Below are 22,905 nucleotides of genomic sequence, written 5' to 3' on the forward strand. Positions count from 1 at the left end.
TAGATATCTGCTACAGCGGGAGCATTCAAAAATATCTGACATATTTATATAAGAGGGGGAAAACGAGCATGTGGGTCACCTGATGGGAAGCAAAGCAAGCACCACCGCCCATGGACACCTGTCATACACGAGGGGTATCACAGGTTCGTTGCCGGTCATTTGAGAGACTGATAAGCTCGTTTTTTAAAGATCCCTAAGTTGTACCGCTCCGGAAACGCTATCCCAGGAAGCTCCTATCCTAGCGGCCTTAGAAATAGTGAATTATGCACGCTTTATTGTGTCAGATATTGGTGCTGGTGACTGTACCTACCAGGTTTCGCATTCGATGCACTGAATGATAGTTTTTAAGTGTTAAATTATTTTCTCAAAATATGCGCTGATTTCCACATTTCTCTTAATGCGCATCGTGCTTAAAGTAAAATAAAAAAAAAACGTTTTCCTTCAAAGCATTTTGACCGTATCACGTCATACAATCCTACAGGAAGCGAACAATACAGTGCGTCATATGGTCTAATACATAATTCATCTATGCATGCCTGTGGTCTACTGTCCTAGAAAAAGGTGTCACATTTAGCTACAAATGGATTAGACAACACCGAAACTAGATATGAGTCAAAACGTTGACTCATGGATTGCGTGAGTCTATTGCAAAGCCTTCTTATTATTTTATATGGTCCTGGTACAATTCGATATAAAGAAACTTTTCAGATAACTCTTAGTTTTTATCTTATAAATAACATAAAACACAAAACAGACTGAACAACCAATTACCTACTGAATTGTGACGTGTCTGCATGGTGATATTCTGATTGGTGGTTGATTCCTGATATAAAACACTAATCGGGAATTTTACAGTTCGATGGGGCTCGGAATATTTTACCAAGCAAAATTATTGTCAATAACTGAACTTTACAACGACTAATTTACCTTCGTAAAAAGCTCCACGCTTCACAACACAAGCACAGGTTTTCGGCTAACGTATTACAATCATTAGAATTTACCACATTACATGACCAAAATACAGAAACAACTTCTGTCTAGGTTACTTGAGACATGTTCTGTTCACATTTGCAAGTATGTAACTAAGTACGTCTTCCGAATTGTTGATCCCGACAGAATATCAGCAATATCGCAATCGAAATGTTCTCCTTTACATGCCACATTTTTATACTGCCAGCGCCTATAGCGATAACATAACTTATTTTTATTTAAGTAGCCTGTATAGTGTCCCACTGCTGGGCAAAGGCCTCCCCTCTTGACCTCCACAACTCCCGTTCTAACGCAATATCCAGTCCTTTGCGTACGTGTCCAAATCGTCCCGCCATCCCCTTCTCGGTCTGCCTCGATGTCGCTGGCCGTTCTCCGGCACCCACCAAGTAACTGTGTGAGCCCATCTTTGTGGGTGCATGCGACAGACGTGTCCAGCCCAGTGGCATTTTTGCTTAGCAGTCTTTTTCCCAACGTCGGTTATGCGTGTTTTTGAGCGCAACTTGTACTTAAAGTATTTTTTTCTCTAATTCTCATGTCATGCTTGTTGAACAATCTAAATATTGCTACTCGTATCTACTTGTATCTAAAATCTAAATGTTTTTGAACTGTAATGGTTGTTTTACTTAGTTTTTTTTTATTATGAGAGAGGAAGGAAAATGAGCATGCGGGGCATCTGATAAGAAATGATCACCATAATATGCGCATGAGTACAACAAATGTTATGTGACATCATCATCATCATCATCATGTCAGCCGAAAGACGTCCACTGCTGGACATAGGCCTCCCCCAAGGCTCTCTGAGTGGATCCACTCAGACCCTCCCCTCCCCTCCCCTCTTCCCGTGGGTGTCGTAAGAGGCGACTAAGGGATAAACCGGAGGATGGGCAGCAGCGTCCTCCGCGAACTATCGGATATAACTGCGGTCGCCAACCCGCCTGCCAAGCGTGGCGACTAAGGCATTTCCCCCCCAAGGTACAAGTTATGTGACATGTTACGTTTCATTTCCTATGTAGCTACTCTTAGGTAACACATGGGTGGTCTCACTCCCATAACCCAAGTGCAGGTTCACAAGGTTAAACATATGACTATGATGTGGCTTAAGTGTTACTTGATTAAACCTGTACTATATGCCTGAAGTCACGTCACCTGAACCATTAACAAACAAATAGTGCTGCTGCCGTCATTCATCTCATCATTTGCGGTTGAAATATCAATTCTAGGAGCGATTGTAATGTCCGAAATGACACACTGACTTTGGAATACGGCACGCACGATGCTTTGCGGTGTGCAATGGCTTTATTTTATTGACTTCACGTACGGCATTGAGATTTACCAGTTGACAAGCCTGCGGTATCCTCCTGTGTGTCATGCTCTTATTGGAAGGCAAATGCAGTCGATAATTCAAGATGCGTCAACGGAGCATGAAAGTATCTCAAAGGAAGTCAATGAACTAATAAATAAGAATAATCAATCTAAAGACAGAAGACTAGTTTTCCAATTAAAACTTTTTTGTATGCCACAAGAATTTTAACGAATACCACTAGTGGCTCTTCGCACAAGTTTTTTCAGAAATGGCTCAAACATTGAGCCTTAGGATGGTAAAAAAAAATCTTGGTCAACTATACTTACACACATAAAAAGTGTCGTGGAATATTTTTTATCCCCAGACAGTTTTAATAATTTCAAGGCATATTGCTACTGAACCAAAACGTCAAATTTGTCTAGAGATAATAAGTATCCCAAGACTTTTTTTTATTTGTGTATATTTAGACAGCACAGGGTGATATAGGATTCAATGTTAATACTTAAGGTGGAACGATTTCCATACTAATGTATTAACACAATCATGTGTGTTTGAAAGAATAATTTGAAATTAAAATAACATCTGTTGACTTTTAATTTGTTCTTTATTTGAGGCATTTTTTATTCACCTAAAGAAAGCTATTGATTAATAGCTTAATCTAGATGATTATTTTAGTTATTTTTTGTCAATATGTGAGTGGACGGCGACAGTATCGTACGCCAACGGCTCGGTTAGTAGTGTGTGTTTCAGCTACGTTGTCAACTCGCTGACAATTCGATGCTAAGCGACGTTGCCAGATTTCGTTTGATTTGTCTGATCAAAATCACATAATTACCATTTTGAAGCTCGTTCAACTTTTTTTTAAAATATTTTTGCTGGCCATAGGTACAAAGTCCGTCAGTCAAAAGACTGAAGTGCAACGAACAAATGTATTTCCAATTCTTTGGGTTTCCGACAGAAATTAGGAAGAAAATCACATAACATTAACGTAGTAACAAAAGTACGGAAAATTGCATTAACGGATTATGAATTAGTAGTGATAAAATCAGATAAAGGCTGCATGGCTTGTGGCTTTTTCCATAAAATAAAAATAAAAAAACATCAAGTCAAATGTCAAATTCGTCAAGTCATAATTTTTTGTTCGTTTGTTGTCATAGGTTGTCATGACATTGTAAACTAATGGAGTATTTTTTTCCTAAATTAAATTATCGTAATTTGTCCTCGAAACTGGCGGGATTAGCATTATCTATAATCTATAATGTGAATGCAGTTATATTTTCAAGTATTGAACTGAAGTATAATTCACATTGGAAACTATGAAGCCACGAACTTTGCGAAAAAAATACATAAAGCATCAATACTCTGGTCTCGAAAAAGACGCATTATAAGGAAATTAAAAAGTAAGTACAGTAGAGGCTGAGTACAACATACAACTTCCACCACCCACGTGGGTACCGTAGGAATCGGCTGAGGGATAATATCAGAAGATGGGCAGCAGCGTTTTACAAGCAACCCCACATCATATACTTACTACGCTCGCCAAACCGCTCATCAAACGTGGCGAGTATTGTCAACACGGGAAAATATGGGGGAGGCCTAAAGTCTCAGTTTCCATGATCGTAGGTGTTTAGGACAGATTTTTTACTGTTTTTTTTTCCAAGTCCCCAGCCCCTTGGTAGCGGACTAACTTTGGAGTCTCATATCTCGGTAATTTTGGAGTTCAGAGAAAAGTTCATTTGACAAAATATGCTTCTTCAAAATATGTTTTATTTTCATAATAAAATATTTAATTACAGAGTGAAAAACACTGTCATAACATACATTGTCGGCTGGTAAGCTGTGTACGAGACTGGCACAAGACTGGAAAAGTGGCGTGAAAATGCAAGAGGCACTCAGCAGTGGTTGTATGTGGGCTAATTTAATTGACTGATGTAAATAAATAAATAAAAACTGACTTAGTGATGGACTTTTTTATTTGTTGTTTAATAGAGCCTTCGATTACTACCCAAACAATTAAATTTGAAATAAAAATAAAACAAGTCAATTTCATATTTTCACGTGTTTTTCGTTGAAGGAAAATATCATGAAGAAACGAACACACACCTGCTATATAATTAATGGTGTGTGCTATATTTCAATTCACACTGGGCCTGCGTTGAAAATAACGCCCAAGCCCTCATTGTGAGAGGAGGCCTGTGTATGTAGGTATGTAATAGGGATAATGATTATGACTAATTTTCTCATAGTAAGTAAAGCGTATTGTAAATAAAAAATAAATAAACAATCGTTGAGTTACGGTCAAGGAAACTGAGTCACGTACCAGGGTGGAACCTATGTGCTACTAATGTCATGTTGACATCCCATACACTTGCCAAAGAAATCACAGCGCAATTGAATATGAAAAGGTTCCACTTGGGTTCCACTCTGGTACGTGATTCGGTTTCCTTGACTTTGTAAAGGCGAACTTATCCCTCGAAGGGATCTCTACCAAGCAACCCTTGAGTGGATGTGAGGAATTATAAGTCTCATAGTACTTACTGTAGTTGTGCTGTGCATATTCAGATTTACCTAAAATTTAAAAAAAAATGTTTGTGCCTAAATTAGGTCTTCTAAATTTTTAGCTACACATTTCAAAAAAATATTAACATCATTAACTGAGAACAATAAAAAAAAAAACAAAAAAATAATAATCTTTCAACGGGTTTGAACCCGAACTTCCTAAGCTGAGGGTAGGGTAAACTCTAGCCTGTTGCAACTAGGCCAATCTGCTCTTTGATCATGAGAGCGAAATTAACAAAGACTTCTGTTTACAGCAAATTACAAGCATGTGTGCGAAAATATCTCGGTCGAAACTGCAGCGATCAAGTGAAAGTATTTTCTAAATTAAAATACATCTGAAACTTGGTACGATATATCACAAATTTCACGCTATTGGCGGTATGTACATTATTTTATAAAAATATCCACGATTTCATTCCTAAAAAAAATAAAATACGTGGAATTTGCACACTAACGTCATCTACTGGCGCTGTAGTGCCTAGCTGACCGTGACAAGCGACCTTAAGAGACTGTTGAACTAAATTCACTTTCACTCGTCGTCTTACATCAGCAGTTTTATTCATTTTACAATAGACTGTCGTGATCGGACCGGACTCCTTTTTTCATGTCGAAGAAATTCAATCCTGCAGCAAGGCTCTTGGTTCTTACCATTGGTATATAGATAGAAAAAAATACCATCATTATCTTCCGCATTAAGTTTGTGAATACTTGTAAATCCACAGCTAAAGACACGTTGTTTTAAATAACCAGTAAATGTGATCGGATTTGGACTAAATTTTCGTATAAGTAGGTAGATAGATATTATCGGATTATAGAAAAAATAATATCAAATACGCATATTATTATTATTGTTTGTTTTTTTATTAAAGAAGTCTTGGTATACTCTTTATCCTTAGATTTTTTTGAAATATGCCTATATTAAAATGTTCAGAACTCTTTAAGGATAAAAAATATCCCTGGGCTCTTTTGATAAATTTGGAAACTTCTGCGTATTGTAAAGCAAGTAAAAACCTAATTAATCACGTTTACAGACAAACTCACTTATTTATCACTCCATCTCGATATCTCGATCGGGATGCCTCAGTCCGTGAGTACGGCCCCACGCGAGCTCGTAACAAAACACTCACTCAATGGCTCGCGATAATATCGGACTCACGATTAAAAGTAAATCAGTCGCGTCTATTCAAGAGTTAACCCTAAATTGCTCGCAACCCCCAATAAACGTAACCGCTTTGTCCCTCATATTCATTAACACACTTCTAAGAACGGACCACCTACGTGGCCCATTGATCCTATTCTGGTCAATATGACCATCCTTTGTCCAAGAGTTGTTTATGGTCCTCATAATTTGGTGGTTAAATGATATAATTTGTTGTCGATGCATTTTTGTAGAGCAGTGACAATTGGGGGTCGGAAAAAAGATAAGGGGTTACGCGAGTAAATTATGTGAAGAACTTTGTCATTGCTTTATCAGGCGACATTTTTCACACCGCCTTAACTGAAATAATAAAGCTCTTGAATAATTATTGTAAAAACTCCGTGGGATCTTCTCTAGAAACAGATTCTATTGACATTTACAAATTCCTATGAGTCAGCTGGGAATAAAAAGTGCTGCAATGCGTGCGTACATAGCAGATCTAATATTTCTGCCTAGTTTCGACGGTGCATTAATAATGTTAAAGTCTACGCATTCAGTCCTTTACATTAGTCACCAACCTTTTCCGATCCACTTCAATACTCCACTCCACCCTCACACGATCATTGAATCAAACTACCTTTTGTACGGCACTTGTTTCCGTGTTGTGCCTCTCGAATGTTCCTCCCTTACATCCCCTAACAAAACCATCGCTCCCGAACCATTTAACACCCGATCAACGTCACTGTCAGTTTCCGGGCCCATTACAGCCGGCTCTAATGAATTGGTCCTTTTTCCGGCTTTTGTTTACGAGAAACGGATAAATCCGGTTGTTTAGTTCCGATTTTATCAGGATAACGTATACCCTTGTCGCTTTCGTGATTGCCTGTATACTGTTCTGTAAAAGGATTAACAGTTAGTTAAGAGCTATTACATTGTAAATAATTTATTGAATCAGGCGTTACTGTGCGGAGGTCCATATGAATGAACTAAATTTCCTTGCTCACCCGCGACCTTACGATAGCTAAGCTTATGCAAAATATGCGTGTTCATGCGGCTCCACATGGGTTTGTGTGATTTGTGTGTGTTCTTACAGTGTGGAGGTGGAGGAACTGCATGAACACGCATATTTTGCATAAGCTTAGCTATCGTAAGGTCGCGGGTGAGCAAGGAAATTCTTTTAGTTCACTATTACATTGTGCCATGTTTTATCTCGAAAACCGGTTCTTAGATAAATTATATTGTGATTCTGGTTTTCTATTTGTATCAGTTTTTTATTCGTAGCTTTTTTGGCTTTTGTATTTCTATTACGCTTCACTTGACTAAAATATTCTTTATATGTATCACGTATAGATTATTCATAATATGTATTTTCATTTATTATTGAATATCTGACATTGGTCAAGTAAGCCATCAACATTAACTAAACAAACAAAACTGTCCGAACTCCCGAAATAGCCACAAACATTACATAAATCGCACCCCTACAAAATGTCACTCACACCCGAACTTCTAACCTAACCGAACCTCTCCCTAAAGGAATTTTTCAATCAATCCCGTACATATGACTTCATAATTCGTTTCACAGTTCGACCACATGAGAACCCCGGCGATAAAGATCTCAGAGGAGAATAATATGCTTTAACTGTATTGGGTATGGTTGAGAGTGGCCTGTTCAGATATTTGTAAGTGGAAAAAAAGTGAAATGGCGCGTACAATAGGTTAGGCTGGTCATTGAAACAAATCTGTTTGGGGCGTTGCCGAGGGTAAACATCGTCCTTTACATACGATTTGTTTGTTGGTTTAAGAACTTTAAGAGATTAAGGGTCATCGTTACACCTTACATTCAGTGATGTTTTTAGAATTTGCTTTAACTGATATCATCATTTCAGCATGTATTGTATACGTTTCACTGCTGGGCAAAGGCCTCCTCTTAGAACGAGAGGACAGTCCAGTGCAAATTTTTAAACTGTAACTATTGATTTATCTAAGTACCGCATTGTTTACTGAATTTCACCTTTTTGGGAATCACTTTTATAGCTTTTTAGTTTTCCTACATTTGTGGTTTTTAACGTATGACTGTTGATTTCTTTGAACTTAGCTGTAAATCTTTGTCTTTACTCTATTTTCTGTCATCTCACTTACCTTTGATTCTTCTGTCTGTTCCATTGTTCACCCTTACGGATTATTTCGTACAGCGCGCTGGGAACTCATTGACCTGCGTCCGCGCATTGTTAACCGATAAACATCTCGACGATCCACCCTCGAACTTAATACTTATCGACCTAAACACTTACATATGGTAAGTAGTGGTTGTTCGTAAAGTACTAAGTTTTCTAACAAACATAAGCGTTATGTATGTTACATGTATTTACGAAGACGTCAGAAATTAAGTAAGTTAAGACTACGGCGAACATTCCGATCGCGAAAAATTATCTCATTTGATGGCCTCATATTAATTCATCATGATTACATACCATCATCAGCGTCAAATATACTGAGTAGGAAAAAAGTTTAGCCAGCAGGAGTTCTCAAACGTGGAATAATACGTTTGAGAACTCTCTTGTTGTATTAGGTACTGTTTTTATTGCGATTTTTATTGGTTTTGGTTTCATATTTCCCTTCAAACACATGATTACCTTCTAACCAGTGACCAGAGTCTACGCAAAGAAACCAATGTCAGCAACCACCACGGCATCCAGCCTTATCATCTTAGCGTTCATCCCTTTGTCCCATTGACCCCATAAATAATTTATTAACATCCAACACCATACACTATGCGCCAACTTCTCATGGCCATCAAGGAAGACTCTCGGCATTCAACCTAAGGGTTAGAATCCTTTGATTGTAATACCTTGTAACAATGTCGTAGGTTATATAGCGAGTGATAAAACACAGATAATAGCTGGGACACATTACAGAACTGCTGCTTGGTGATTTATTCTACATCGATTGCATCGTCTAATACATCATTTGTCGATAGCTCATTGTCAACGTGCTACGTATTGTCTCGTTTTTTATTTGTATGTTTATCTTCTAAAACTGAATTGGGTGTTTTGAACACGGTGTCTTGAGAAGCATTACCATTTACCAGTTGTAAATGGATTCGATATCCTCTTTAAAAATGGAATAAGTTCAAAGTAGTTTCCAGGACCAATCGATTGTTGAAATTCTATCGAATCACACTGCGATAGTTTGAAAATATGTGTGTAATCAAAAGTGGTATAATTTGTGAATCTTTACAAACGAATTTACTCCTTATTATCCTCTTTTCACATAACTTCGTATACTTACAGGTTTAGTTTAGATGAATAATTAAGGATTTAAAACAATGACAAAATATTTAACAACGTCAAATCTTGACAAGATAAAAATTCAAAAATAAAAGATCAACTCATTACCACGCAAATCTAGTAATCTAGTTATGGATTGTTTAAAACAAAAGAGTTCAACTCCAAATTTAGTTTCATTGCGACTAAAATCTTATGCTTTGTGATATAAAGTTGCAAATTCTTCATTAACAGTGATGTAGTTAGTGCATTCTTGTTCTTAACTCATGTTATGTAACCCTATCAGTGGTATCTAAACGGCGCCGACAGAAAGACGACCAATCATATCCGTATCTACAATCTTGATTGAGATTTATTAGACGGATCGAATGAGTCCCACCGATCTACATAAATCAGTCTTTTAATACCACCAACTGCACTTCGAAGTTTTCTACCTGGATCATCAGTTAGTAGACGTTAGGTTTACATTTCATTGTTTCCTAGTTTGCCAGGTTGTGTTACGTCTTCTGTAATTGTAGTTGCCGGTGCAGCAATGGAATCAGCCGATGATTTGTTTTGATCACTCGTTAACGCTTCTTGTTTGTTGAAAAAGTGCGATTTATTATCAAAAATCGTAACCCATTCCTTTTATACGAAGTCAGTTGTAAAGAAGTGTAATAAAAAGCTAAGTACTTACTAATTCGTGTTGTGAATGTTTGCAATCGCATCATCCGTGCACTTATATGAACACTAAAGGCAAAGAGGAACTAAGATTTTTTTTTTTTGGAATCTTTTTGTATTTTTTATTTCAATTCCAAATTTTTTGTTACTTTTACGGTCATCCCGTAAAACCTATATCGAAAATACAAACTGAAATTTCTAATCTATATTTCAGTTTGTATTTTCGACAAAGAGGAACTGTTTCTAATTCATTCATTATCATTATTAGATGCTTTTTACCCGACTGTAAGGAGAGGTATTGTTTAAATTTCTGATTGTATTAAACCAAATCAGACGGCATATGCGATATTATTTTTTTAATACTTTGTCCTTTTACAGCCATGTACTTAACGTCATAAAGATTGACAAATGTGTTAATGCGAGAAAGTAAAAAAGTGATATATACTGTTGTTTGACACTGACTGTACGTTCTCATGTTTTCATGTTTCTTCTTATTAATAAGTGCAATTACACCTTCAACACAACTAAGCCGTTAATACTCGTAAAATGATACAATCTGATATAATCTGCAATCCGCACCGACCCTGAACTTGCCCGACTGAACGAATGACCTACCACTGTGGTCCCCACAATGAATGGAGTTATTTACTCACTCAACACATCCTTTCTCATTCTTGTTTCAAACAGCTAAAGTTCAACTTCCTTTGTTGAAGCTAGAAATAACATCAATCAAATTTCGACGTAAATTAGCCGACTGGTCGATAGACGAAACATAAGTTTTGAACTAAACTATAACGATCCTTTGATGTCCCAAGGGCAGAAATCTTTTGTGCGGTATGTTTAGACAAATAATTTGAGTGTTCGAGATTCGTAGATTAAAAATAATGGTTTTTTGGTAGACTGTTATGGTTTTAGGAGATAGCAAAAAATGTACATGGTAAAATATTGTACCTACTTGAATGTGAATAAGTTGTTCACCTATAAATAAGGGATTTGTTTTCTGGACTTGTAAATATGTTTGAATAATTTATTGAATTCAAACTTTGCAGAGGCTTTTACCAATCACATTCCTGCTTCTTCATGGAAAATCCACCCTCTTGCCCTCTCAGCTCTTGTTGGTCGTTTAAAATCGTTAGAATGTCGACCTATATTTATTCTTCCATTCATCGTGTATCTTACTAAGATACTTATTTGTAACCCATGCAATTATAGATCTTTTCCAAATTTTGCCATTCCAAACGATGGTGCGCTTTTTTCATCCACAGATAAAAATTTACTGAGAATTAAAAAAAACGGCGAGTTATGTTGACTTAAAGGGATATCGAAGTCAAGATCAGAGTAATTATAATCTCCAATAATCAATATTGCCATCGACGTTTAACTTCAATCAATACTATAATAACGAAATAAATTTAACATCACAATTTCAATTCAGTTTCCATTTGAGAATGTGTCGGAGCGTGTCATAAGAAACACCATTTGCTTTTATGATTTCGGACGCGTAAAAATGTTATATTACGACACAGCGAACGTTGTTTTATTATTGAAGAGCCACAATTCATTGTGACAGCAGAATATATGTAATAGGAGTTAATTGGGTGATGCATGGGATAGTTGTTGTGTTGATTGTTAATAGGGTATATACCTATACAAGGTGTTAATTAAATAACTGAAAACTTATGAAACGTAAATATTTTCAAAATTTCTTTCTTGGGTTTGGATATGAGGCTATTACATATATTTTGGATGTATATTTTACAAATAATGATCCAACCGTATCATATCTGGAGGAGCCCAAACTTGGTATGTTTTAAAAATAATTTTTAATTTAATTTAAAACAAGTGTCTGAAATATAATGATGTGATATATTTTTAGAATCGGCTTAGTAAGCCCTTTCATTAGATACCACACACGATAGGATAGGTTTCAAAACAAACATTTTTTGCCCATAAAAGAAAGGTGATGTCATAACTCCTCTCCTTTTTGTTTTTTTTTCGTGCTACGTGTCAAATTGATTCGTATGGCCTAAAGATCAATCGTTCCGATTTTCATGCTTTTAACACCAGTTGCAGCATTTTACTGAATTTCGGGGTGTACCGCCAGCACTGTTGTCCTTTTGTTGTGATAATAAACGTGGAATGGTAACCTAACCTAAATTTCAGCCAACATAACTTGTTTTAGTTTTTTTTATGTATATTAATAAGTCCCGCGGTCCCACTGCTGGGAACTCGCCTCTCATAATGAGGGGGTTAAGCTATAGTTCCCACGCGGACCCAGTGCGGACTGGGAGGTTCACAGGTGTATGCACGTGTCACACAAGATGTTTGCCTTCATTTCCTACTAATGTGATAAAAAGGTAAACTTTATTTATTTCGTGTGAACATGTTTAGAAAATCTTTCACTGATAGAACTGCCGTGTCAACCCATACGCATATCCCGCCACAATTGAAGTCCTCGCGGAACGGAGGCAATAGCTAGTCCCTAATAAATAAACACGTGTGTTTGTTTATTTATTAGGTCATCAAAAGCTAGTGAAACGGTTAAACCAATTTCGAAAAGTTTGCAGCAATTATTTTCGCCTTCTGGATAGTATTAACATTCAAACAAAACAAATGACACCTTTGTCATATAAAACATGTTACCCAAAAAAGCGACGGCCACTTCCACTTCTCAAGACATAAATTGAAACGTGTATAACGTGCGTACGATACTTCTAGGGTTCCGTACCTTAAAGAGAAAATACGGTTGGTCCCCAGTTATATCCTATCTTACTAATATTATGAAATAGTTTTTGAGTTATATTACACACGGTGCTGCTCGCCAATTCTGTTAGCTTGAGCTTGGCTTGTCACGCTACCGCGTGTCTAGATAAATGTGAAAGTTTGTGAAGATGTTTGGATATTTGGAGGTTGGGTGTGTGGATGTTTGTTACTCAATCACGTAATAACGGCTGAACGGATTTACATGAAACTTGGCGTACAGATAGACAAAGATCTGCATTAGACACAGATACTTGATATCCCGGTAATGCGTTCCCGTGGGATAATATTTTAAGTTTAAACAAGAATAGAGAGCACTGTCCAAGAACGGACTAACCTGTTAACTTCGTCTGCAATCAATAAAAAGATGGCGTTTTCTGAGCGAATGTTGTTCTTTCAAATTGTTACCGTAACCTTTTTTTAAGCCAAACTGTAGACATTTATTTATTTCGTTGCCATGGTAACAAGAATCGTGTAAGTAAACGTTATACATATTTAAAAAATTGCACGGGCATGATATGCGGGCGAAGCCGTGGGTTAAGGCTAGTTGCTATATATTTTCATTTGTACAGATTTCTATTTCTACAGTTTCACAATTTTGCAGACTTCAATTTCCATGTCTACAAATTCATAATTTTACAATTTCCCTTATCTCCGAACTGAATGGGCCTAAAATTTGATAAAAATAAGGATAATAGTTCTATTTACCTACATACAGTCATGGAAACTGAATGCACCAGTGTGGAACCTTTTCACAATATATTTCGCTATGATTTATTTGGCAAATGTATGGGATGTCAACATGAAATTAGTAGCACAAAGGTTCCACCCTGGTACGTGATTCAGTTTCCTCGACCGTACCTATGCTCCTTCTTAAAGTACCACTCAATTACTGTGTGCTTAGTGTATTCCCGTTCACAAAATACGTCTCGATCGCGTTTGCGTTAAAATCTCAATTTGTATGGAAACACGGACAGCGCCTCTAGCGGAAAGTTTGCACAACAACTTTTGTGAGTGTGGTTTGCTACGTAAACTATTTCGTCCGCGTATCGTAACGACAACGGGTGACGACGCCGCACCGTGGACATGTATCTGTCGGCGGCCGATCGTAAAATCCGCCAGGTCACGAAATTCCTAGGCATATCGTGAAATGCCGCCATTTCATGAATTGGCTAAGGGACATCCGCCATATCGTTCAAAACTCACCGTTTAGCGATTTGCCTAGTGACGTTTAGGCAGATCATGAAATTCCTAGGCATATCATGAAGCGCCGCCATTTCATGATTTGGCCAGTTTAGGCAGATCATAAAATTCCTAGGCATATCATGAAACGCCGCCATATCGGTTCTGTTCTGGCACTTCGCCGGCCGCTGCCGCGGCACGCTCGCTTCGCTCGCTCGGCTCGTGCGTCGTGATCACAATTAATACTAACCACTCCTCGCTTCGCTCGTCGTACCTAAATTTTTCTATATAAATAAATAACAACTAGTGAATACTTTATTTATCAACAAAATACTAACCTCTAAAATGCGGGCAGACGTCCATGGTTTTTTCATATTGTGCACAGAATCCGTTTGATTCACATAAAAAGAACGGAGCTGATGTTCAAAAGCTTCTTTTGCACTTCTATTTTGAATTCAATCACTAGTTTCGGTTTAAGGATCATTTTGTTGCGACGCCGACATTTTTCACGCGCTAAACAAACACAACCGGTCGGCTGGTCACGGCCGCCATTGCATACACAGCGCCACCAGTGGCCAAAAAAGAAACTATTTTACGATGTGCCCGGTATAGAGCTAGGAATGTCGTCGAATGCGTTGCTCTAATCGATCTGCCGTATTATTTCTCAGGCACATCGTGATATGCCTGGCCAACGTTTAGGCATATCATGAAATGGCGGCGTTTCACGATATGCCTAGGAATTTCGTGATCTGGCGGATTTTACGATCGGCCGCCGACATATCGACGATCGAACGCACGATTTACGTCTTCGAATAGTAAACGAATGTTTTGTGAAAACGCCACACTAGAGGCACTGGAGGTTGATACTTGATATCTATTAGGTTACAGGAAAGCTTATAACAAGTGTATGGTATAATTTAAAGAAACATAGGTAATGTCCTTAATGTCTAGAAAAGTACGGAACTCTTTCCACGAGAGTTTTACTCACACTTGTCCGATTTATTTTTAAGACAAGACAATCCAAAACATGATGTTTGACAAGTTTGCGCCGATTCCCGCGCACACCGCGCATAATCTACTTCAATCCAGTGTTGCCAACTGTGTGGTTTTTCCAATAAAACTGGTGATTTTAGCTACTTCAGCGAAAAATATGGTTTTGGTGGCTCCTGGTTTTAATTGAAGACGTGAAACAACGAAGGGCGGGAGTACACAAACAGCTCGCACGTTACTTACATACGTACAAATATGACACAAGCGTGCGAACTACTCTCTCGAAAATGTGTGAGCTATAGAGCCTATAAGATAAGCGTTTGTGTTCTCGGCCATGTGAACAACGATTTTTGTTTAAAAAAAACCCTTTAGTACAAAATTGTGGTGCAGGCGATACTATTTTTTTATGAAATAGGGGGCAAACGAGCAAACGGATCGCCTGATGGTAAGCGATTACCGTCGTCCATGGCCACCAGAAGAGTCACAAGTGCGTTGCTACTCTTGAATGGGTTAGATTAGTGGAATTTACCTAATAATCTTAACGTAATATCATAAATGCGAATGTGAGCCTGTTTGTTACGCTTTCGCGCTTAAAGCGCTGAACCGATTAAATAAAATTAAAAACGGAGGTAGTCTGAGAACCTAGAAAAATATTTTTTATCCCCAAAAATAGTTTGTTTCCTACGGATAATGATAAAGAAATCTTCGTACACGAATACACACACACACCTAGTAAAAGCGCTATCAAGCGTTGGCGTAGTTAGAATAAAGCTACATTCGGGAATAATTGACGCTCTTAGTGGTTTCTCATGGGTCACTTTATGCGGGTATAGCAAAAAAATGTTGGCAACACTGCTTCAATCATTGTGACAGTTCGGATCTTTGATCGATCGCGTTTCGTTTGACAGCGAAACAAAAACAGTTTTTCCCGACATTCTACCTCTCGTTTGCCGATATACAACTGGATATGTTTTTGATTGTCGTATTTCGCTGCGGGTGACTTTGATTTGACTGGAGAACTTTGATTTCTGTATTTGTTACGTTTTTAATATCTCTAATAATATACTTCATTGGATATAATCGATCATGTGACAGGACAGGCAGTGTTCTGTTCTGATTATATCAGTGTGACATTGTGATTATAACTTTTTGTGTTTATTGGTTGCGTTGTCATTAATAAAATGTTTCTTTTGATTTCAGGTACTGACTTGCTAGATTCGGCTTCACAATGTTAAAGAGGTATATATCTACCTTTATATGCTGGCTCGTAAGCACGTAGTCAAACTAGAACTATTGAGACACTTTCTTATATTTATATGGGCATCTATGCTGTTCTAACTGTTCTAATCGAACTAAGGAATTAACTACACAGAAAGTCTGTACATATTATCATTGGTTTTTTGGAGTATTTTTGTATTTTTTATTTCAACTCCAAATTTGTTACTTTTACGGGTATCCCGTGAAACCATATCGAAAATACAAACTGAGACATGGATGCACAGAAAAACCAGAAAAAGAGACCAGCACTGGGAATCGAACCCAGGTCCTCAGCATTCCGTGCTGCGTGCTATAACCCCTACACCACTGCTGGACAGGAATCTAGACACGAATTTTTCCTATGCATACGTATCTCAGGTTGCTATTTCTACTTTGCTACTTAAGCAGCAGCACTAGCGACATCTATGTGGCAGTGCTGGTCTCTTTTTCTGGTTTTTCTGTGCATCCATGTCTCAGTTTGTATTTTCGATCTGTACATATTCTTTCATTATATTTCTCGAGTGATAGATGACAAAACTCATAGAAACAAATTAATATCCAAAATGGACTTTGAAACATAGGTAGTCGATGAGTTAACCCTATTTTTAACTTTCATGATTTATATTATTTGGATATTTTTGCGACGCGTAGTTGGGATAATACGAAGTGACCACTCTTACGGCCCCACGTATGTAATGTGTGTTATATTTGATCTTAAGTTATACTCAAAATCTTAAACACGTCGTTGTTTAAAGCAGAGTTTAGACTTGCAAGAAAATAAGTGCAAGTTGCATTACATTGCGGCGCTCGATTGACCACTACAAACTCGTTGGCTTTACGGCCTGGCAATGTAATGCAACTTGCACAATTTTTCTTGCAAGTCTAAACTCGGTTTTAGATTAAGAACAGAATAATCTGTCTGATTCTGTCCCCCATGTTTTGGCATCCATTATATCGACAATGCCATAATAGCGCCAAAATGAATTGAGACGGCTACAACAAAAGGTGCAGGCTGATTGCGATGACCCTCCTTGAACTTGGGACTGGCCAGTCGGAGAGGAAACAGTTTGTTGACAAAGTTTAAATCACTGAATGTCATTTGTTTCTTTTTCTGACCTCTGATGACTTAGACGACAGCAAACTAGTGTGTAACTCAGTACTAGTGTTGCAAGTGTCTAAAGCCATCAGAGGTCAGAACTGAGTTACAAGTTTGCTGTCGTTCGAAACTCGAAACAAAAGATCGGTTTTCTTTTTCTATCTCATTTTATCTTACAGTACAGTCAACTAATTTGATTACTAGGCCACTACAGAACCTTAGCATACGCCTAATAGTTAGCTATAACCTTCGTTTATTGCGACGCTTATACATACAGGGAGTCCATGGGGCTTTAAATCCAGGGTTCGTTTCTATACGCATAACTGAGCTACTTTTGTTCTGCAACTTTTTAAAAATATGACGTTAATTTAATTTTTTTTTTTCATACAAATTAAAAGTAATTTCAGTATATGCGATACAATACAAAATTGACAGCACATTGATAAATGTTTATCTGATATATGTCAATTAAATGTTAAAAACTCTTCACACCATACCAAGAGAGCGATAACACTGCCATGCCCGATACACTGATTTAACGATTAAACTTTAAGGATCAATATTATCTATATTCAAGTTATTTGAAAATGTTTATAAAACAAAAGTAGCTTTTTTTTTATTCGACTGGATGGCAAACGAGCAAGTGGGTCTCCTGATGGTAAGAGATCACCACCGCCCATAGACAACTGCAACACCAGGGTATTGCAGCTTAGTTATGCTAGTAGAATAACCCTTGAATTTAATGTATGTACCCTGTATTGGATGATGTAAAATGTCAAAATGACAAGGTCTTGTGGTGGCCTAGAAATCAAATTAGTTGACTGTACATAGTATCATATATTTAGGGGCTGTTTAACCATCCATTGATTAGCGTTAACCGACGGTTAAATGTGATGCCGTTTCCGTCTATTCGAACAAAACAAATAGAGACGGCATCGCACCTAACCGCCAGTTAACACTAATCAATGGATGGTGAAACAGCCCCTTACTGTAATAGTATGGTAGAGATCATCCATGGAACTACACCTATAACTTTGCATGACGTAAAGACCGCCTGTATTTCTGCTTAAAACATACCGTAACTAGGCTAAGGCCTCATGAGAATTATAATAATTTATTTGGTGGTAGGACCTTGTGCAAGGTCCGCCCGGATTGCTACCACCATCTTGCTCGCTAATCCTGCCGTGAAGCAGCAGTGCTTGCATTGTTGTGTTTCGGCGTGGAGAGTAAGACAGCCGGTGAAATTACTGGCACGTGAGGTATCCCATCTTAGGCCTCTAGGTTGGCAACGTGTTTGCAATACCCCTGGTGTTGCAGATGTTTTTGGGCGGTGGTGACCTCTTACCATCAGGAGACCCACTTGCTCGTTTGCCTTCCAGTCGTATAAAAAAAAAATTACACTCAGCATGATTTAAATATATTTTTTTTAATCCAAGCTTTTTTTTCTGCACTTGCTTTTGTCATCCAACCTAGATATTATAGGTACTCGTACGTATACAAAATATGAAGTCAATCAAACAAATGTGAAGTAAAAAGCCTGTAGTAGATAAATACAAACAGTCAGGTGATCAATTGAAATCTAAACAACTATAAATCTACCTTTTAGTCTTAAAGACACAGTTGTGGAGTTGAAGGAATAAGAAAAAGCACAGTCCTCACAATCCAGTGCAGTGGTGCGCACTTAAATATAAATACAAAAGATACAATACCGTTAGATGCTAAGAAAAGGTGAACTTTACTAGTGACGACATGGTTACGATTACGACTGATCACAGAACCTTAAGCTCAGGTTAGACCTGCTAAAAAAAATTGAAAATTGAATTACATTAGAGAGAAATCGGAAAAATTTTATTACATGAGACCGTTGTAGAGAGAACAGGTTTGAAGTAGTCAACCGAGCACCGCAATGTACTCCAACTGTATATGTATTTAAGTATGTATTTATCTATATAAGTATGTTTATCCGTTGCCTAGTGGCCATAGTACAAGCTTTGCTTAGTTTGGGACTAGGTCAATTTGTGTCAAGTGTCCCATGATATTTTTTTTATTTTTTTTATTTTACTTGTACGAATTTCTTGCAGGTCTAAACTGGCCTTAAAGTCTTAGGCCGCCACACATTTTATTATCAATGATAAAAGGAGAGTTCTGAATTGTGAGAATATTCAAATATAATTTGAACTATTTATTATGCGAGTCAACTAATTTTACAATAAATGTAACATACATGATCATGAAAACCTAAAAATAACAAGGTTATATAATTACCTACAATCTTAGAAAAAATTACGCAATTGGATAAAACAATTAAACGTAACAACCGTGTATGCCGCAAAATTGTTACAGTTGGATAGAGCTTAAATAGTAGATTGTATCACAAATCGCAAAGGAGCAAAATGATGTTTTTACAGCCAGAGCACTGTTTTGAATCTAGAGCGGAGCGAGCGATTCAAATATTTTGCAGCCGTTGATACACTCTACTTTTTAGCACCCCATATACTTCTCTTTATTATACATAAAACACATACCGAAAAACAAACAAAATATACCTAATTAACACTTGAAAAAAGTAACTGCTTTGCTCGCACTTATTTGTCGTGTCGTATACTTGTCGTAGACTGTAATCGTTTCAAGTTGCCGAAATGAATTAGTAAATCGGCGTCGACATTCCCGAAGCGTCCCGTCGACGACCAAAAAGAGGGACAATGTCTAATTTATTTATAAGAAACGGGGCCCAGTTAGATGCCGAGTGGACTAGCAGCGATAGCTTAATGCTTTCGGAGCTCTTAACGGACTTCGAATAAAATAAGTCGGATGGGATTAAATAAAACACTGAATCGGTTGTAAAAAATATTTTAGCCCGATATTAGCCAAAATTACTCGTTTTCCTATATTCGCCTCCTAGACTTGGTGATGAAAAAATTGTGTCAATCGAGAATAGTTACGTTTTTACGAGTTTTTGTTTAGTGCCGGATTACTAATGTATGGGCAAAAAACTTTTCCCAAAGTATCACATCCCAAAATATTTTACTCAAATTATCATTTGGCAAAAAATCATTTGCTAAAACAACTTATCGCAATTTTACAGTTAGTAATTTTTTTATTGCAAATTATTGTTTCAAAAATATTTACTTAGTCATGTACCTAGTATTATTTAGTCAAATGTTTCGTTTGGCATAAAGCACTTCCCAAAATATTGCATGGCATAATAACCTACTTTTCTGGTAGCAGTTCGTTTCTGTGGGGGACGCAGTTCTAACCTAAACTAACCTACTTTTCTGATAGCCGTTCGTTTCTGTGCGGGACGCAGTTCTAACCTAACCTACTTTTCTGGTAGCAGTTGGTTTCTGTGGTTGGTTCGTGTACGAAGTTTCATTTTGAAGAAACATTTTTTTGGAATATAATATTAGCCAAAAGAAAACGTTTGCTTAATAAACGTTTGTCATAATAAAACTTGACAATGTAAAATTATGCCAAATGATAATTTGACCAAATGAACAAAATGCGAAATGTGAATATGCTAAAAGATTCGTTTGGGAAATGAAACTACTGCGAAATATTTTGCCGAAACGGCAGTACGACCAGTTTCGCCTGTTGTCTGCAATGAAATCTTAGAAGGCAAATTTGACCTTCTTACATTGGTCATATTGACATGAAATATGGTATATTTAAGTAGTTTGGATGATTGATGTTGATGTTGGATAACATCGACTTGATAGTAGGTACGGTTATTTATTTTGGATAACGATGCAAGTACAGTCACAAAAAAAGTGTTTTAATACCAAATACTTATCTTCAGCATACTTTTGCGGAATAGCTATTTTCTCAATCATGCTCAAGTGACAGAATAGTGTAGATACAAGAGTCAAGGAAACTCATTGCCTCAGTCAAACTATTTGATTCGTGATTGACTACGTCTCTGCTAATTGAATTTATGACCGTTCTGCTTGTCTCGCTTTGGGTTGGTTAGTAGAAAGGTTGGCTGATTAAAACTAACTCGATTCTAGCGGAAGTTCTGTTCTAATATTACACGATTCATTTGTACAGACTTTAGCGCGGTTTATCCTCATCTGCACAGAATTATTCGCTGTCAGAGAGTGGCTTATTAAAAGTGACGTCTCCACATTACACAGAAGTTGACAGAACTGTCAACGCAACCGTCGCTAAAAATTCATTTAAGTATTCATTTAAATATCGTGCTAGTTTTGTTACAATGCTGGGCTGCGCGGCTCTGATACTTTATGTTGTCGATCTTCTACGGCAATATGATACCGCAAATAAAAATCTCATTAGATGAATTTGATCCAATGTCAAATGCAATTAATGTAATTAGCCGATTCTGCACTTCGTCGCTCCGCTCCGCCTCAAAAGCGCAACCTTATTAATTAGCGCAATTCAAACCTGCAAGAAAATTTGTACAAGTTGCATAGGTACTTAGGTACATTGCGGCTTTCGATCGGCTACTTCAAACTCGTTCCCTGTCCCTTTACGGCCTCGCAATGTAATACATTTGCACGATTATTCTTGCAGGCTTTCGATCGGCTACTTCAAACTCGTTCCCTTTGTCCCTTTACGGCCTGTAATACAATTTGCACGATTATTCTTGCAGGATTATTCTTGCAGGCTTTCGATCGGCTACTTCGGCTACTCCGAAGACGAAGGGCTACTGATTAGCCCGAAACATGTCGAGCTAAACTCGATTTAAGACGTGAGTTATCCGGGTCAATATATTTAATACTTCAAACTCGTTCCCTTTATCCCTTTACGGCCTGGCCTCGCAATGTAATACAATTGACACGATTATTCTTGCAGGCTATTATTCTTGCAGGATTATTATTCTTGCAGGATTATTCTTGCCGGCTTTCGATCGGCTACTTCAAACTCGTTTCCTTTGTCCCTTTACGGCCTCGCAATTTAATTCAATTTGCACGATTATTCTTGCAGGCTTTCGATCGGCTACTTCAAACTCGTTCCCTTTATCCCTTTACGGCCTGGCCTCGCAATGTAATACAATTCACACGATTATTCTTGCAGGATTATTCTTGCAGGCTTTCGATCTGCTACTTCAAACTCGTTCCCTTTATCCCTTTACGGCCTGGCCTCGCAATGTAATACAATTGACACGATTATTCTTGCAGGCTATTATTCTTGCAGGATTATTATTCTTGCAGGATTATTCTTGCCGGCTTTCGATCGGCTACTTCAAACTCGTTTCCTTTGTCCCTTTACGGCCTCGCAATTTAATTCAATTTGCACGATTATTCTTGCAGGCTTTCGATCGGCTACTTCAAACTCGTTCCCTTTATCCCTTTACGGCCTGGCCACGCAATGTAATACAATTCACACGATTATTCTTGCAGGATTATTCTTGCAGGATTTCGATCGGCTACTTCAAACTCGTTCCCTCTACGGCCTGGTCTCGCAATGTAATACAATTTGCACGATTATTTGTACAGGTCTGAACTGGGCTTTAATGTTAAACTGGACAAAAACATCAGACAGTTCACCGTTCTTGATGTTTGCCTTTATAAACACAGAGCCATTATGTACTTGTTAATGTTAGGTCTTATCTAACCACGCCTATAATAATATAACGCAATATTAAATTCACTTTTTGTACCTCTCCGCCAGCCGGGCGAATCTACGTCGAATAGATTTATCATCATCGTAGTTTAAGTTTCACTCT

General features: G+C 37.6%; 1 protein-coding gene and 1 long non-coding RNA gene across 2 annotated transcripts in view; both read left to right on the forward strand.

Annotated features, from left to right (window-relative positions):
* The window catches only part of MICU3 (Mitochondrial calcium uptake 3), a 114,848-nt gene that overhangs the window by 16,541 nt on the left and 75,402 nt on the right, over positions 1-22,905 (forward strand). The gene's annotated exons all lie outside the window — the stretch shown is intronic.
* Positions 3,596-4,255, forward strand: LOC141439234 (uncharacterized). The gene is made up of 2 exons (XR_012452574.1): positions 3,596-3,693; positions 4,090-4,255. It is a non-coding gene; the product is annotated as an uncharacterized lncRNA (long non-coding RNA).

The sequence above is a fragment of the Choristoneura fumiferana genome, chromosome 20 (assembly GCF_025370935.1).
Source record: "Choristoneura fumiferana chromosome 20, NRCan_CFum_1, whole genome shotgun sequence".
Lineage (NCBI taxonomy): Eukaryota > Metazoa > Arthropoda > Insecta > Lepidoptera > Tortricidae > Choristoneura > Choristoneura fumiferana.